We start from the raw sequence: 16,976 nt of genomic DNA on the forward strand, positions 1-16,976 counted from the left end.
GCCTACAAATACTATAAATGCTGTTGTGACTGTGGGCAGGGGAAGGGGTACAGCTTTTAGACTTCTTAATTTATTCTCTTGCTTCCACACTTAGCAGTGTTGGTTTCTGCCCTTATCATAAATCATAGTTAATAGTCCTAATTTCCTTATATTAGTAGCTTCCCCTGCTGTTTCCTATGGAGGTGTTGTGAGGGATGATATATTTGGAGTAGACCATCTTAATCTCCAGGTTGCTGCTACCCAAAGATTTTATAAATTAATACTGTTTTCCCCAGATGCTCTAAGGTATTGATTCAATGTAGCAATGCTGGTAATGGGTTTGAGGTGCACAATCTCTGCTCCTGTGAGGATCAGGTTTTGTCCTCCTTTGGACCATAAATCTAATAGTCACTGAGTTTGTAGGTCAAAATCAGTATGTTGGAATTCCAGTTTTTGTTCTTTCTTGTTTGGTATAAGGTTTCTCTTTAGTGATTCTGATTGGTTCCATATTATCATTTGTTGTAGTTTTGTCTATTTTTGTAGGCCTAGCTTCTAGGTAGTTAAAATGAACAGGGTCAAAAAGGGTTAAAATAATCAGCTCAGGGCGTGGGTTGGTGCCCTAAGGAGCATTCTACCCTGGAGATCACTTTTTGTGCTGGCACTTTTCCTTTCTATCTATAGGCATCTATGCAAGCTAATACTCTTAATAAGAGTGCTGTAATGTCTTTGGTCTTTTTAATACAGGATGTAACTCAGTGGGTCAGGTGATCAGGCCAACATCTGGAGTCTCAAATTTTGTCCAATCTAAAATTTCAATAGGTCTCTCAGAATCCTCTGAAGTTAATTATGTAATCTATTCTACCCCTAAACCGCCTCTTGAGTGATTTCGGTGGGATTAGTGAACAAGGCATATTTTCAATCTGTTCTCATTCAGAACTATGTTCAAAATAAGTTTTGTTATGGAAGTCTGCTGATGGGGAGGAAATAGTGCATGTGCAAGACAAGCAAATCAGAGTATCTAGGGACCTGTTTCAGAAAACTTGTCAGGGGTAGCCTGGTCATGGCAGTAGGCCATTGGGGGTATAGGGCATCTTCCCAATTCTAAGCCCTAACCTACACCGATGTGCAGATTCTCCCTGAAGGCAGAGGAGGAAGAACCTAGACTGCCTTGCACAGTTTGCTTGTGCAAAGTGGCCCAAGTATCCTATAATAAGGGACACCTGGGTGCCTTGGAGAATCCCAGAAGCCATCAGAAAACCAGTGAAAATATAAACTTTCACCAGTTTAAAGCTGACACCTCAGGAATATTTTTGGGGTTGGCCTCTCAGTGCCCTGGTAGTGATACAGGTAAGATTGGGGACCAGCCAGAGCTCCACAGACCTGGGGGGCCCTTGCTACCCAAAGGCTGGTTGATAGATATTTATTATTCATGCACAGGTGAGGCAGGACAGTATAACCAGGGGCCTGGAACATAAAAAGCATCCAGAGAGTCCAGATGTCCAGAGCAGGCTCTTGGGTGTCCATGGCATCTGCCTATAGCCAAGCCCCAACCTACACTAAATGCATGTATTCCCTCTGAGGGCAAAGTTGGAGCAGTGTGGGGCCAGCTGGTCTGGCTGGGGTACCCTTCATTAAGAGGCACCTGGGCGACTTGATTATTGGTTTTGGGGAGGAAGAATTTTCTTTTCTACCCTTTTCTTCCCTTCAAACTAGTCTAAGAATTAAATTGACATGAGACGGATTAACACAAGAAAAAAATTTTTATTTTGTATACAGATGTCCAGTAATGAAATTGAGACTCCCCACATGACCAAAGCAAGCAGCTGTTGTATGTTTAGGCAAAGAACCATAAATCTGTGAGGAATGGACAAAGCAGAGAAAACTTATGTTCATTGGCTTTAATTAGCATACAATTCTAAACAGAATTTGGGCTGAGGTAGTAAACTAGTAAAAGTAACAAGACTTGCTGATTTATACAGTCTTCTTGGCTCTAAATACCTATTTCAGGTGATAAGGATGTCTTTCTGCTCCCTGATGCAGGAAGGATAGCTTTGACATTGGAGATTTATTTCCTGCTATCTGGAGACAGAGAGAGTCAGAATGTTCTTCTGTTCTTAAATAGCTTTAATTCAAAATAACATGACAAAGTGGCATATTTTAGGGTGGCCTGGCCTGGGCCCCTAGAGTTCCTTAGAAACTCCACACACTAAAATGTGAGCTGGTAGATTGTTTTATCTCACTGAGCTAGTCTCTTAGAGTTGAAAATAGGTCAGTTCTACTAAATTCATTTCAGGAAGTGGTGATGGATGTGTGTTCCCAAAGTTAGGCTCATGGTTCAAGCAGGTATTAAATAAGAGGCATTTCTGTGGAAACAAGAGAAAAACAATGGTTAAGGATTGGAACAAATTATAAACCAGTTTCCGAGTTCTGAGGGTACCCAGTTGAGATGAGTTTTAGATGTCAAAGTATCTTTAGATGGATTGAAATCAGGCAATGGCCATCTTCCAGATTTTCTTGGTTTGTAGTTTGAGTGTTTCTGATGATTATTTTTCTTCTTCTTTTTCTAAATATGAAATTTATTGTCAAATTGGTTTCCATACAACACCCAGTGCTCATCCCAACAGGTGCCCTCCTCAATGCCCATCACCCACTTTCCCCTCCCACCCACCCACCATCAACCCTCAGTTATTCTCAGTTTTTAAGAGTCTCTTATGGTTTGCCTCCCTCCCTAACTTTTTCCCCTCCCCGTCCATGGTCTTCTGTTAAGTTTCTCAGGATCCACATAAGAGTGAAAACATATGGTATCTGTCTTTCTCTGTATGACTTATTTCACTTAGATAACACTCCCCAGTTCCAACCACGTTGCTACAAAAAGCCAGATTTCATTTTTCTCATTGTCAAGTAGTATTCCATTGTATATATAAACCACAATTTCTTTATCCATTCATCAGTTGATGGACATTTAGGCTCTTTCCATAATTTGGCTATTGTTGAAAGTGCTGCTATAAACATTGGAGTACAAGTTCCCCTATGCATGAGCACTCCTGTGTCCTTTGGGTAAATTCCTAGCAGTGGTATTTCTGGGTCAAGTGTAGATCTATTTTTAACTTTTTGAGGAGTCTCCACACTGTTTTTCAGAGTGGCTGTACCAGTTTGCATTTCCACCAGTGTCTATTCATGTTTTCTGCCCATTTCTTCACTGGATTATTTGTTTTTTGGGTGTGGAGTTTGGTGAGTTCTTCATAGATTTTGGATACTAGCCCTTTATCTGATATGTCATTTGCAAATATCTTTTCCCATTCTGTTGGTTGCCTTTTAGTTTCGTTGATTGTTTCCTTTGCAGTGCAGAAGCTTTTTATCTTGGGGAGGTCCCAATAGTTCATTTTTGCTTTTGTTTCCCTTGCCTCTGGAGACGTGTTGAGTAAGAAGTTGCTGCGGCCGAGGTTAAAGAGGTTTTTGCCTGCTTTCTCCTTGAGGATTTTGATGGCTTCCTGTCTTGCTTTTTGGTCTTTCATCCATTTTGAGTTTATTTTTGTGTCTGGTGTAAGAAAGTGGTCCAGGTTCATTCTTCTGCATGTCGCTGTCCAGTTTTCCCAGCACCACTTGCTGAAGAGACTGTCTTTATTCCATTGGATATTCTTTCCTGCTTTGTCAAAGATTAATTGACCATACTTTTGTGGGTCCATTTCTGGAGTCTCTATTCTATTCCATTGGTCTATGTGTCTGTTTTTGTGCCAATACCATGCTGTCTTGATGATTACAGCTTTGTAGTAGAGGTTAAAGTCTGGGGGATTGTGATGCCTCCCACTTTGGTCTTCTTCATCAATATTACTTTGGCTATTCGGGGCCTTTTGTGGTTCCATATAAATTTTAGGATTGCTTGTTTTAGCTTCGAGAAGAATACTGGTGCAATTTTGATTGGGATTGCATTGAATGTGTAGATAGCTTTGGGTAGTATTGACATTTTAACAATATTTATTCTTCCAATCCATGAGCATGGAATGTTTTTCCATTTCTTTGTGTCTTCTTCAATTTCCTTCATAAGCTTTCTATAGTTTTCAGCATACAGATATTTTACATCTTTGGTTAGATTTATTCCTAGGTATTTTATGCTTCTTGGTGCAATTGTGAATGGGATCAGTTTCTTTGTCTTCGTTGCTTCATTATTAGTGTATAAGAATGCAACACATTTCTATACATAAACTTTGTATCCTGTGATGTTGCTGAATTCATGTATCAGTTCTGGCAAACTTATTATACATCGGTTTTTCCATGTATAATATTATGTCATCTGCAAAAAGTGAAAGCTTGACTTCATCTTTGCCAATTTTGATGACTTTGATTTCCTGTTGTTGTCTGATTGCTGATGCTAGAACTTCCAACACTGTGTTAAACAACAGCGGTGAGAGTGGACATCCCTGTCGTGTTCCTGATCTCAGGGGGAAAGCTGTCAGTTTTTCCCCATTGAGGATGATATTAGCTGTGGGATTTTCATAAATGGCTTTTATGATCTTTAAGTATGTTCTTTCTATCCTTTCTCAAGGGTTTTAATTAAGAAAGGATGCTGAATTTTGTCAAATGCTTTTTCTGCATCGATTGACAGGATCATATGGTTCTTTTCTTTTCTTTTACTAATGTCATGTATCACATTGATTGATTTGCGAATGTTGAACCAGGTCTGCAGCCCAGGAATGAATCCCACTTGATCATGGTGAATAATTCTTTTTGTATGCTGTTGAATTTGATTTGCTAGTATATTGTGAAGAATTTTTGCATCCATATTCATCAGGGATATTGGCCTGTAGTTCTCTTGTTTTGCTGGGTCTCTGTCAGATTTGGGAATCAAAGTAATGCTGGCTTCATAGAATGAGTCTGGAAGTTTTCCTTCTCTATTTTTTGGAGCAGCTTGAAAAGAATAGGCATTATCTCTGCTTTAAATGTCTAGTAGACTTCTCCAGGGAAGCCATCTGGTCCTGGACTCTTATTTGTTGGGAGAATTTTGATAACTGATTCAATTTCTTCGCTGGTTATGGGTCTGTTCAAGTTTTCTATTTCTTCCTGTTTGAGTTTTGGAACTGTGTGGGTGCTTAGGAATTTTTCCATTTCTTCCAGGTTGTCCAGTTTGTTGGCATATAATTTTTCATAGTATTCCCTGATAATTGCTTATATTTCTGAGGGTTGGGTTGTAATAATTCCATTTTCATTCATCAATTTATCTAGTTGGGTCATCTCCCTTTTTGAGAAGCCTGGCTAGAGGTTTATCAATTTTTTTTTTTTTCAGAAAACCAACTCTTGGTTTCATTGATCTGCTCTACAGTTTTTTTAGATTCTATATTGTTTATTTCTGCTCTGATCTTTATTTCTCTTCTGCTGGGTTTGGGGTGTCTTTGCTGTTCTGCTTCTGTTTCCTTTAGATGTGCTGTTAGATTTTGTATTTGGGATTTTTCTTGTTTCTTGAGATAGGCCTGGATTGCAATGTATTTTCCTCTCGGGACTGCCTTCGCTGCATCCCAAAGCATTTGGATTGTTGTATTTTCATTTGCTTCCATATATTTCTTAATTTCTTCTCTAATTGCTGGTTGACCCATTCATTCTTTAGTAGGGTGTTCTTTAACTTCCATGCTTTTGGAGGTTTTCCAGACCTTTTCCTGTGGTTGATTTCAAGTTTCATAGCATTGTGGCCTGAAAATGTGCATGGTATGATCTCAATTCTTTTATACTTATGAAGGGCTGCTTTGTGACCCGGTATGTGATCTATCTTGGAGACGGTTCCATGTGCACTCGAGAAGAAAGTATATTCTGTTGCTTTGGGATGCAGAGTTCTAAATATATCTGTCAAGTCCATCTGATCCAATGTATCATTCAGGGCCCTTGTTTATTGATCCTGTGTCTAGATGATCTATCCATTGTTGTAAGTGGAGTGTTAAAGTCCCCTGCAATTACCATATTCTTATCAATAAGGTTGCTTATGTTTGTGATTGTTTTATATATTTGGGGGCTCCCGTATTCGGCGTATAGACATTTATAATTGTTAGCTCTTCCTGATGGACCCTGTAATTATATAATACCTTTCTTCATCTTTTGTTACAGCCTTTAATTTGACGTCTAGTTTGTCTGATATAAGTGTGGCTACTTCAGCTTTCTTTTGACTTCCAGTAGCATGATAAATAGTTCTCCATTCCCTCACTCTCAATCTGAAGGTGTCCTCAGGTCTAAAATGAGTCTCTTGTAGACAGCAAATAGATGGGTCTTGTTTTTTTATCCATTCTGATGTCTATCCTATGTCTTCTGGCTGGAACATTTAGCCCATTTACATTCAGTGTGATTATTGAAAGATATGGGTTTAGTCATTGTGATGTCAGGTTTCGTGCTTGTAGTGATGTCTCTGGTACTTTGTAGTCCTTGAAATATTTCACTCACAGAATCCCCCTTAGGATCTCTTGTAGGGCTGGTTTAGTGGTGATGAATTCCTTCAGTTTTTGTTTGGGAAAGCCTTTATCTCTCCTTCTATTTGGAATGACAGACTTGCTGGATAAAGGATTCTTGGCTGCATTTTTTTTTCTGTTCAACACATTGAAGATTTCCTGCCATTCCTTTCTGGCCTGCCAAGTTTCAGTAACTAGGTCTGCCACTAGTCTTATTGGTCTCCCTTTATATGTTAGAGCATGTTTATCCCTAGCTGCTTTCAGAATTTTCTCTTTATCCTTGTATTTTGCCAGTTTCACTATGATATGTCATGCAGAAGATTGATTCAAGTTACGTCTGAAGGGAGTCCTCTGTGCCTCTTGGATTTCGATGCCTTTTTCCTTCCCCAGATCAGGGAAGTTCTCAGCTATGATTTTTTCAAGTATACCTTCAGTCCCTTTCTCTCTTCTTCCTCTTCCTCTTCTTCTTCTGGAATTCCTATGATATGGATATTGTTCCATTTGATTGCATCACTTAGTTCTCTAATTCTTCCCTCATACTCCTGGATTGTTTTATCTTTTTCTCAGCTTCCTCTTTTTCCATAATTTTATCTTCTAATTCACCTATTCTCTCCTCTGCCTCTTTAATCCGTGCTATGGCCGCCTCCATTTTATTTTGCATCTCATTTATAGCATTTTTTTTAGCTCATGACTATTTCTTAGTCCCTTGATCTCTGCAGTCCTCTATTCATTTTTCAAGCACAGCGATTAATTTTAGGACTATTATTCTAAATTCTTGTTCCATTATATTGCTTAAATCAGTTTTGATCAATTCATTAGGTGATGCTACTTCCTGGGAGTTTCTTTTGAGGAGAATTCTTCCGTTTTATCATTTTGGGTAGTCATTGGGGTGGCTCCAAACTGCAGGGCACTTCCCTTGTGCTGTCGGGAGTAATTTGTGTTGGTGGGCGGGGCTGCAGTCAGACCCAATGTCTGTTCCCAGCCCACCAGTGGGGCCGCAGTCAGACTGGTGTGTACCTTATGTTACCCTCTCCCAGGGGCAGGACTCATTGTGGAGTGGTATGGCCCCTGTCTGGGCCACTTGCACACTGCCAGGCTTGTGGTACTGCTTTAATGGGATCTGGCCAAGGTCGTATTAGCGGGGGTGGATCCACAAGGTGCACAGGGGCGGGAGGGCAGGCTTAGCTCGCTTTGGTGTCAATGGTCCCCTGTGGGAGGGGCCCTGCAGCACGGGGAGGGAGGCAGACCCCTCGGAGGGATGGATCCACAGAAGCACAGCGTTGGGCATTTGTGCAGTGCAAGCAAGTTCGGTGATGGGAACTGGTTCCCTTTGGGATTTTGGCTGGGTGATGGGAGAGGGAGATGGCACTTACCAGCACCTTTGTTCCCTCACTGAGCTGAGCCCTGTCCTTCAGGGCTTGACAACTCTCCCTCCCGGTGTGCTCTTACCCTCCCTGCTCTCCAAGAGCAGAGCTGTTGACTCTTAACATTCCAGATGTTAAGTCCTGCTGTCAGAACACACTCCGTCCGGCCCCTCCGCTTTTGCCAGCCAGACTCGGGGGCTCTGCCTTGCTGGGCGGGCTGCCCCTCCACCGCCCCGGCTCCCTCCTGCCAGTCTGTGTAGCACACACCACCTCTCCGCCCTTCCTACCCTCTTCCGTGGGCCTCTTGTCTACACTTAGCTACAGAGAGTCTGTTATGCTAGTCTTCTGGCAGTTTTCTGGGTTATTTAGGCAGATGTGGGTGGAATGTAAGTGATCAGAAGGACAAGGTGAGCCCAGTGTCCTCCTACACCTCCATATTCCTCTTGAATACTCTGTTGATCTCTTTGAGTGGACACACAGCAACCTGCACAAAGATCATCCATGCATGTGCTGTTGTGACAATTTCCCTGAAGTTTACATCAAGTCATTCATACTCAGTTTGGAAGGCCTCAGGAAAAAGGGCAGATTTCATTTTCAATGATTTCAAGTCAAAAGGATGGGAGAAAATTGTGTTAGTTTGGAGAGTTGTAGCCAGAGTTTGGAGGAAACCAGAAGACTTCAGGATCTAGTCAAGTTTACAGGTAGAAAACAAAATCTCAAAAACGATGAACAGAAATAGAATCTAGAATCCAAAAGTACGTTTCATAGTTTCAAATGAAAGTTTTTTTTCTCTCTACACTTACCCTCATTTCTATCAGTGATAACCATTGTAAGACTAATTTGTTTGCCAATTACGTCTAGTTTCAAGAAACCTGATTATTTACAGAGTGCAGCAAGAGTAGCAATTGGCCATACGAGCTCTTTTAAACCTGCTTTGGTGGAACTTTCCATCGGGAATCTCCAGACTGAACTTTTAGCAGCCTCTTGAAGCTAAGAAGCCAACCCAAATACTTGCCATCAGGCTTTGCCTGCAATATCTGTAGAATTAAATTCTTTCTTTCTTTTCAAGATCTCCCAAATATCCTGATATTTCTCCATCTGCCAGATGTGACCTTACTCACCTGGTAAGGCTGCTGAGATCCTTGTAAGCAAGATAGCAGGCTGATATTCCTAGGGGGATTTATTGGCTCCATTAAGTCATCCTTAGTTCCATAAAGCATAGACTCATAAATCTGAGTCTATGCATGTTTGTCTCAAATATGACATTTCAGTCAAAGCCTTGGTAATATAACCAATGTTTCCAACTGTGTCTTGTCACAAAGAGAAAAGATTCTTATTGATCTTAGGCAAATATTTCTATGAAACCATAAGAATGCTCACTGAGAGATTCCAAATTCTGGAGAGATCAGGTAGGGGAGAAAGATAGATGTTGCAATTCTGCTTACAAAGGTACAATTAACCAAATTGCTGTGAGTCATATTTAGTTTAAGAGGAAAGGCTTTCTTATATCTGGAAAACAAAAGATTAAATAACAAGCAGTATTGCAAACAAAAAGCCATAAAAATTATCATCATTCTCAGTTTATTCATTCCCATGTGATAATTTTTTGTTGATCTTGATCTTTTGTTAGTAGTTTTAAGAAGCCTTCAGTTTCTGTTAGAGTTCTATAAATTCTTACCAAGTTCAATGGCATGATCTTAAAGTTAGTAGAGACCTGTATTTGAGAGTACTTGTCAGAGTCCTTTCCCTGAATCTCTTTGAAGATGAAAGACTTTTGCAGTAGCATCAGAGTTAACCTTTTGTCTGTAAATGACAAAAGTCTTAAAATTGCAGTGGTTAAGGATCTGATCAGAGTTCATTACAATGTTACTGACAAGGTAATTTGGTCATTTCTATCACACAGCACTTCAAGATTAGAACTAGAATGGCAAGCAATAACATATTGAGACATATCAGATTTCTAGGAGTTTCATACAGTTTCTAGAACACTAATCTTAACATATATTTACACAAATATAATCTAAGAAAGGTTGGCATCACTTGACATTACTTCCCAGGTGATTTAACATACCAAGTAAGACAATTCTCTCTCTTTTACAAGGAGAACAAATCCTTCAAATGTTCTAGGGATCTGCTGGAACATTTCAAAGTTAGTTGGTGGTCAAGACTTCATTTTAAAATTTGATTTTGGGAGGTTTGTCAAATATCAAAAAGTTTGGACATTTAATTAAATAGGATCACAGATGCTAAGTGAAATAAGCCATACAGAGAAAGACAGATACCATATGTTTTCACTCTTATGTGAATCCTGAGAAACTTAACAGAAACCCATGGGGGAGGGGAAGGAAAAAAAAAAGAGGTTAGAGTGGGAGAGAGCCAAAGCATAAGAGACTCTTAAAAACTGAGAACAAACTGAGGGTTGATGGGGGGTGGGAGGGAGGGGAGGGTGGGTGCTGGGTATTGAGGAGGGCACCTTTTGGGATGAGCACTGGGTGTTGTATGGAAACCAATTTGACAATAAATTTCATATATTGAAAAAAATAAATTATAAAAAAACAAAAAAAAACCCCAAAAATAAAAATAAAAATATGAAAAAAAAAATAGGATCACAGATCATTATGAAACCATACTTAGTTATCAATTTAGCCAAAGTGCCAATTAAAGACTTCAAAGACAAACACAGGTAGTTACATGGCTGTAAAAGCCTTAGCTCTTTTAATATTAAATAGAAAAAAACCCAAAGACCTTATAAAGACAACACAGACTCTTTGTTTTCCTAGGTAGATTACATAAATGGTAAAGAAAAAAATTACTTACAACTTATTAAAAGAAGACCAATAATCTAAGAAAAGTTTATCCTTTTCACAGAGAGTGAAGCCAAATTTTAATTTTGTACAAGCTTACTTTTGATATTAAAACACATTTTTAAAAAATGTTTGAGAGAGTGAAAGAGTAAGAGCATGAGTTGGGGGGGGGGGGGTGCAGAGATCCCAAGCCATGCTGTACGGACATCAGAGAGCCCAATGTGGGGCTCGAACTCACAAACCATGAGATCATGACCTGAGCCAAAGTCTGACTCTTAACCAACTGAGCCACCAGGTGCCCCTTAAAACTCGTGTTTAAACTAAATTCATTTTATTTTTTAATTTTTTTTTTTTTTTTTTTTTTTTTTTTTTTTTTTTTTAGAGAGTGAGGGCAAGTGTGAGTTGGGGAGGGGCAGAGAGGAACAGATAATGCTAAGCAGGCTTCATGCTCAGCATGGAGTCTGATGAGGCACTTGATCTCATGACTGTGAGATCATGATCTGAGCTAAAATCAAGAGGTGGAAAGTTAACCAACTGAGTCACCTAGGCACCCCTAAATAAATTCATTTTAATCTTAACCAATTGACCACACATTAAAATCTCTTTTTAAAGATTCCTTTTTCAGGAAAACGTATACACTGAAGACTATAGAAAACTTATGAAAGAAATTGAAGAAGACACACAAAAATGGAAAAATATTCCATGCTCCTGGATTGGAAGAATGAATATTGTTAAAATGTCAATACTACCCAAAGCTATCTCCATAGTCAATGCAATCCCTATCAAAATAACAGCAGCATTCTTCACAGAACTAGAACAAACAATCCTAAAATTTGTAATGAGCCGGAAAAAAACCCGAATAACCAAAGCAATCCTGAAAAAGAAAACCAAAGGTGGAAGCATCACAATCCCAGACTTCAAGCTATATTACAAAACTGTAATCATCAAGATAGCATGGTATTGGCACAAAAACAGACACATAGACCAATGGAATAGACTAGAGACTCCAGAAATGGACCCACAAAAGTATAGTCAACTAATCTTTGACAAAGCAGGAAAGAATATCCAATGGAATAAAGACAGTCTCTTCAGCAAGTGGTGCTGGGAAAACTGGACAGCGACATGCAGAAGAATGAACCTGGACCACTTTCTTACACCAGACACAAAAATAAACTCAAAATGGATGAAAGACTGAAAAGCAAGACAGGAAGCCATCAAAATCCTCAAGGAGAAAGCAGGCAAAAACCTCTTTAACCTCGGCCGCAGCAACTTCTTACTCAACACATCTCCAGAAGCAAGGGAAACAAAAGCAAAAATGAACTACTGGGACCTCATGAAGATAAAAATCTTCTGCACAGTGAAGGAATCAATCAGCAAAACTAAAAGGTAACCAAGGGAATGGGAGGAGATATTTGCAAATGACATATCAGATAAAGGGTTAGTATCCAAAACCTGTAAAGAACTTATCAAACTCCACACCCAAAAAACAAATAATCCAGTGAAGAAATGGGCAAAAGACATGAATAGACACTTTTCCAAAGGAGACATCCAGATGGCTGACACATGTGTTTGAGACACATATCGAAAATGCTCAATATCACTCATCATCAGGGAAATACAAGTCAAAACCATAATGAGATACCACCTCACACGTCAGAATGGCTAACATTAACAACTCAGGCAACAACAGATAGGCGAGGATGTGGAGAAAGAGGATCTCTTTTGCATTGTTGGTGGGAATGCAAGCTGGTGCAGCCACTCTGGAAAACAGTATGGAGGTTTCTCAAAAAATTAAAAATAGAACTACCTTATGACTAGCAGTTGCAATACCAGGTATTTATCCAAGGGATACAGGTGTGCTGTTTCAAAGGGGCACTTGCACCCTAATGTTTATAGCAGCACTATCCACAATAGCCAAAGTACAGAAAGAGCCCAAATGTCCATCGATGGCTGAATGGATAAAGAAGATGTGGTATATACATACAATGGAGCATTACTCGGCAATCAAAAAGAATGAAATCTTGCCATTTGCAACTACATGGATGGAACTGGAGGGTATTATGCTAAGTGAAATTAGATCAAGACAAATATCATATGACTTCACTCATATGAGGACTTTAAGAGACAAAACAGATGAACATAAGGGAAAGGAAGCAAAAATAATATAAAAACAGGGAGGGGGACAAAACATAAGAGACTCATAAATATGGAGAACAAACAGAAGGTTACTGGAGGGGTTGTGGGAGGGGGGATGGGCTAAATGGGTAAGGGGCACTAAGGAACCTACTCCTGAAATCGTTGCACTATATGCTAACTAATTTGGATACAAATTAAAAAAATAAAATTAAAAAAAAAAACAATTGTGGTTAGATCACCCACAAATACTTCATGAGATATCACAGAAAGTAAGCCAGTCTTCCAAGCTATTCTGTTCTTGTTGGCATATTTTGTAACCTAAATAACATGAACTTATTTGACTTTCAGTAAACCCAAGCAGAATGAAAGTTTTAATTTTAAAGCTGATACTATAAAGATATTTCTATTTTATTAAATTAACCTTAAATAAATTTTCATATTGAATATTTTCCCAGATCATTTGAACCTGAAATTCATTTGGACTATTTCTATTTTGAGAATTTTTATCATACTAAATTTCTATAAACACTTAATTTTTCAGCCAATTCAATAGAGCTGTTTACAAATAATTTTTGGAAATAACATTGAGAAGTAGAAAAACACCGTATCTATAATGCACATACATACACAGACACAGCTTCTATTTTAAAACAGTATAAAACTCACTAGTTTATAAAGTATTTTACTATTTGTGGAAAAGACTTAGAGTTTGGGCACAAACTTTAGTGGTTTGTTTTTAAAAAGACCTGTTCCTTTTCTTCCCTTAAGTCTAAGGTGACTGGGGTTGTGCTTATATTTCAAGACCATAAAATGCAGGACTTTAAGGGACAGAGAAAGAATGCAAGTTGTTTATTTGTTTATTTGTTTATTTTTATTTTTTAAGAGATTCAGTGTTAATTGTTATTTACCTTTTTGAAGCAAGGGGCATTTTGTCCTAATATCCTGATTTTTTGTCATATCTGCAAGCATTTTGAGAGAAATAGACAAAGTTTGAGGATTAGTAAAGTAGGTTTTGACTTATTTCTAGAGTTGCATTTCTGGTTTCCTAGAGATTTGCAAGGCAAAGGCAGTTGTTTTTAATTCCCTCCAAAGAACTGGGTTACAGCCTGAATACTAAGGGACTGACTCATCTTTTTAAATTAAACTAGCTACTTTATATCAGGGAGATTTTACCCAAAATGGGAATCAAAAGACTTATGGCTTTGTAAAGTCTGTAAAGCATTTTAACAAAAGCCTTCTTTCTGAGTACATAATTCAACCTTGGCTTCTATTAGTCCCTAAACATTGGCCTTCTGCTGATCATTTATAGGAAGGCCTAGGAGATTTTGGTCACCTGTTTTTTCTGTGTGTGTGTGTGTGTGTGTGTGTGTGTGTGTGTGTGTGGAGGGGTGGTGTTGTGAATGGCCATTAATCTTTTAATTCTTTTCTAAATTTGGGGAGAAAGAGGATGGAAGTAAAAAGTCTCTATGATTGAAAAGATCTGCTGTTGTTCAGGGGAAATGTGTTGCCTTTTGGTCGGGGGTCTAGGATGTATCTGCAAAGGACACTGCACAGGAATGCCTGAAGCTGGTATAGCCTGATTACGGAGCCCTGGAAAACAGGAGAAAAGGGAGACTTACTGCCAGTGTCCGGAGCTTGTGTTAATTCATTATGAGACTTTCAGTACTGACATGAGTAATCCCTATACTTTGAACCTAAAGATTAGGCCAGAATGCTCTCTGTAAATCATATAGAGAAAGGGAAGTTAAAATAGGTAGATGGGGCCAGAGTGTGAGAAGGAGAATTTACATTAGATGTAGGATTTCTGTTCTCTCATCTTGTCAAGGGAATCCCTAAGGTTAGCTGTTAAACCCATAAGACAATTAAGAGATCTCTATAAATAATTTTCTCTTCTTGCAAATCTAGCCAATTTAAAGAACTCATCATATGGCCATTGATAAGTAAGATCTTATTCGTCTGTATTCAGACCAATACATCTTTTTTTGAAAAACATGAAAGCAACTTTCCAGGCTTAGACCATGGACACAAGTAGTATCCCTAGAGAAGCCTTAAATGATGCAGTCCCCATGGTCCAAAAATTTACTCCCCAAAATAGTTTAAAAAAGCAAAAACAGAGGCATCTGTATGGCTCAGTCAGTTAAGTGTCTGACTCCTGGTTTTGGTTCAGGGCATGATCTCATGGTTTGTGAGTTCAAGCCCCACGGCGAGCTCTGTGCTGACAGTGTGGAGCCTGCTTGGGATCCTCTTTCTCTGCCCCTTCCCTGCTTGTGCTCTCTCTCTCTCTCTCAAAATAAATAAATAAACTTTAAAAAAAAAAGTGAAAACTTTCTTTTTTGCACAGGCAGTAAGAATGGTGCAGTAAAGACTGTGTCCCAGATCTCTCCTGAAAACATAAGACCCCTCCAGTTACAGACCCACTAATCTGTGACGCTGGACAAGCACTAGTGGAATGGGACTTTCCAGTACTAACAACAAAGATTAAGATGATAAAGGTCCCTTATGAGCTGGGACCTCTTATGACAAATTCCCCTGAGAGCTGACACAGCCAAACAAAGAAAGTGCTGTTTGTAATTTTGTCCCTCAGAATCCCAGTCTATTCAACTGGCCACCAAGGTAAACCCAGATTGAGCCTTGCTACCAGGACTGGGCTGAGCTGGGACCCTCTCACCCTCTCCAGCTATCTGAGGGCTTGGCTGGCAGACCCAGCCCCGAGCTGACACCTTTGGTAAATAAAGCCACATCCACAATTAAAAAAAAAAAAAAAAATGGAGCACCTGTTTGGCTCAGTCGGTTGAGCTTCTGACTTCAGGTCAGGTCATGATCTCATGGTATGTGGGTTCAAGCCCCACAATGGGCTCTGTGCTGACAGCTCAGAGCCTGGAACCTATTTCGGGTTCTGTGTCTCTCTCTCTCTTTCTGCCCCTTCCCTGCTCACACTCTGTCTATCTCTCCAGAACAAACAAACAAACAAAAAGCATCATACTTTGTGGGGAACTCAGCGCAGGAAATTCTTGGTGTGTGGGATGGGGTTAGAAGTAAAGCAGTTTCTTCCACACACCCCTGGATTGTGGAGACCAGAGAGAATAATCTTACTGGTCATAAAGCCAAGCTCTTTGGACATAGAAGATGACAAAGGAAAAACTTCATTTTGTTTTTATGTAGAGGACTCACAGCAGATTTTGTCTAAACAGATGCCAGTCTTATGAGAACCACGAACCCATCACTTTTTGAGGCTGGCTTGAACAGCAGTCTTAAAAAGACCTAAGACCTGTGTTCTCTCGCTCTAGTAATTTCTTTTTATAACAAATGACTCAAAAGACAGAGACAAAGAAAAACCATGACCATCTCTATGAGGCAATGAATCAGCCACATGAAGAGTACCCTACCAAATCTTACCAGAATCACCAAGACCAAGAAACCAGCTCCACAAATATTTTCTTTTGTTGATGTAAATTTAGAGAAGATAGATGCTCACCACTATCACTCCATTAGACCATGCAGGCAGAGATCAGGAGGCTGATGTGGTAACACCTTAAGAAGCCTGCCAAGGATTCTTACCTTCTGCTGGCTGTTTGTCAGATGTTCCAGGATGTGTCAGCTGCAAGAGCCTCAAAGCAAACAGTGTCCAGTGAGGGAAGTGTATCCTACTGACTATGCCAAATGTTGGGAAGGAAAACTTTTATTCTACCCTTCAAGATTCTTCTAGGTGGCCTAAGAGTTAAAAGTGATATGAAAACATGTTAATAGAATAAAAAAAACACTCCAAAGTTTATTACATGTGCACAGAGGCCAACTATTAATACTGATACCCAAAGAAATAATCAGGTCACACAGCTTTTGTAAGTTATAGTCAAAGAAGCATAAATCTGTGAGGAAGTGACAAAACAAAATCTAAGTTTAAGAGCTTCAGTTAGTAAGGAATTCTAAACAGATTTGGGCTGTGACAGTAAATCAGTAAAAGTAACAAGGTTTGTTTATTTAGGCTTCTTTGAATTTCCTGTCTCTGATGAAAAGGATGTCTCCCTACATCCTGGTGCAGGGAGGCTCCTCATGTGAGAGATTTATTCATTGGTTTCTGGAGACAACAGAGAGAGTGTTCTTCCTATACTGGCTGTTTTTTAGGTAACTTTAAATGAAAATGATTAATATGCCATTGTTGAACTTTTTGGGGTGGGCTACCTTGGAAAGCTATACTGGTAAACCTGTGACCCCACCAGGCAGCAGATCAAATGAAGACTGTCCCCAGTTTAAAGCTACCTTTCCAGAAT

At 39.3% G+C, this 16,976-nt stretch overlaps 1 protein-coding gene across 3 annotated transcripts in view; it reads right to left on the minus strand.

The window, feature by feature from the left end:
- Positions 1-1,720: 1,720 nt before the first annotated feature.
- RGSL1 (regulator of G protein signaling like 1) overlaps positions 1,721-16,976 on the minus strand; it is a 203,461-nt gene continuing 188,205 nt past the window's right edge. The window contains exons 23-25 of one of the 3 annotated variants that reach the window (XR_006214093.1): positions 16,267-16,419; positions 9,447-9,571; positions 1,721-2,342 (exon numbers count right to left, since the gene is read on the minus strand). The gene's annotated coding sequence lies outside the window, so the exon portion shown is untranslated. The remainder of the gene's footprint in view (positions 2,343-9,446; positions 9,572-16,266; positions 16,420-16,976) is intronic. The other 2 variants (XR_006214094.1, XR_006214097.1) reach the window with 2 other exon arrangements.

The sequence above is a fragment of the Panthera tigris genome, chromosome F3 (assembly GCF_018350195.1).
Source record: "Panthera tigris isolate Pti1 chromosome F3, P.tigris_Pti1_mat1.1, whole genome shotgun sequence".
Lineage (NCBI taxonomy): Eukaryota > Metazoa > Chordata > Mammalia > Carnivora > Felidae > Panthera > Panthera tigris.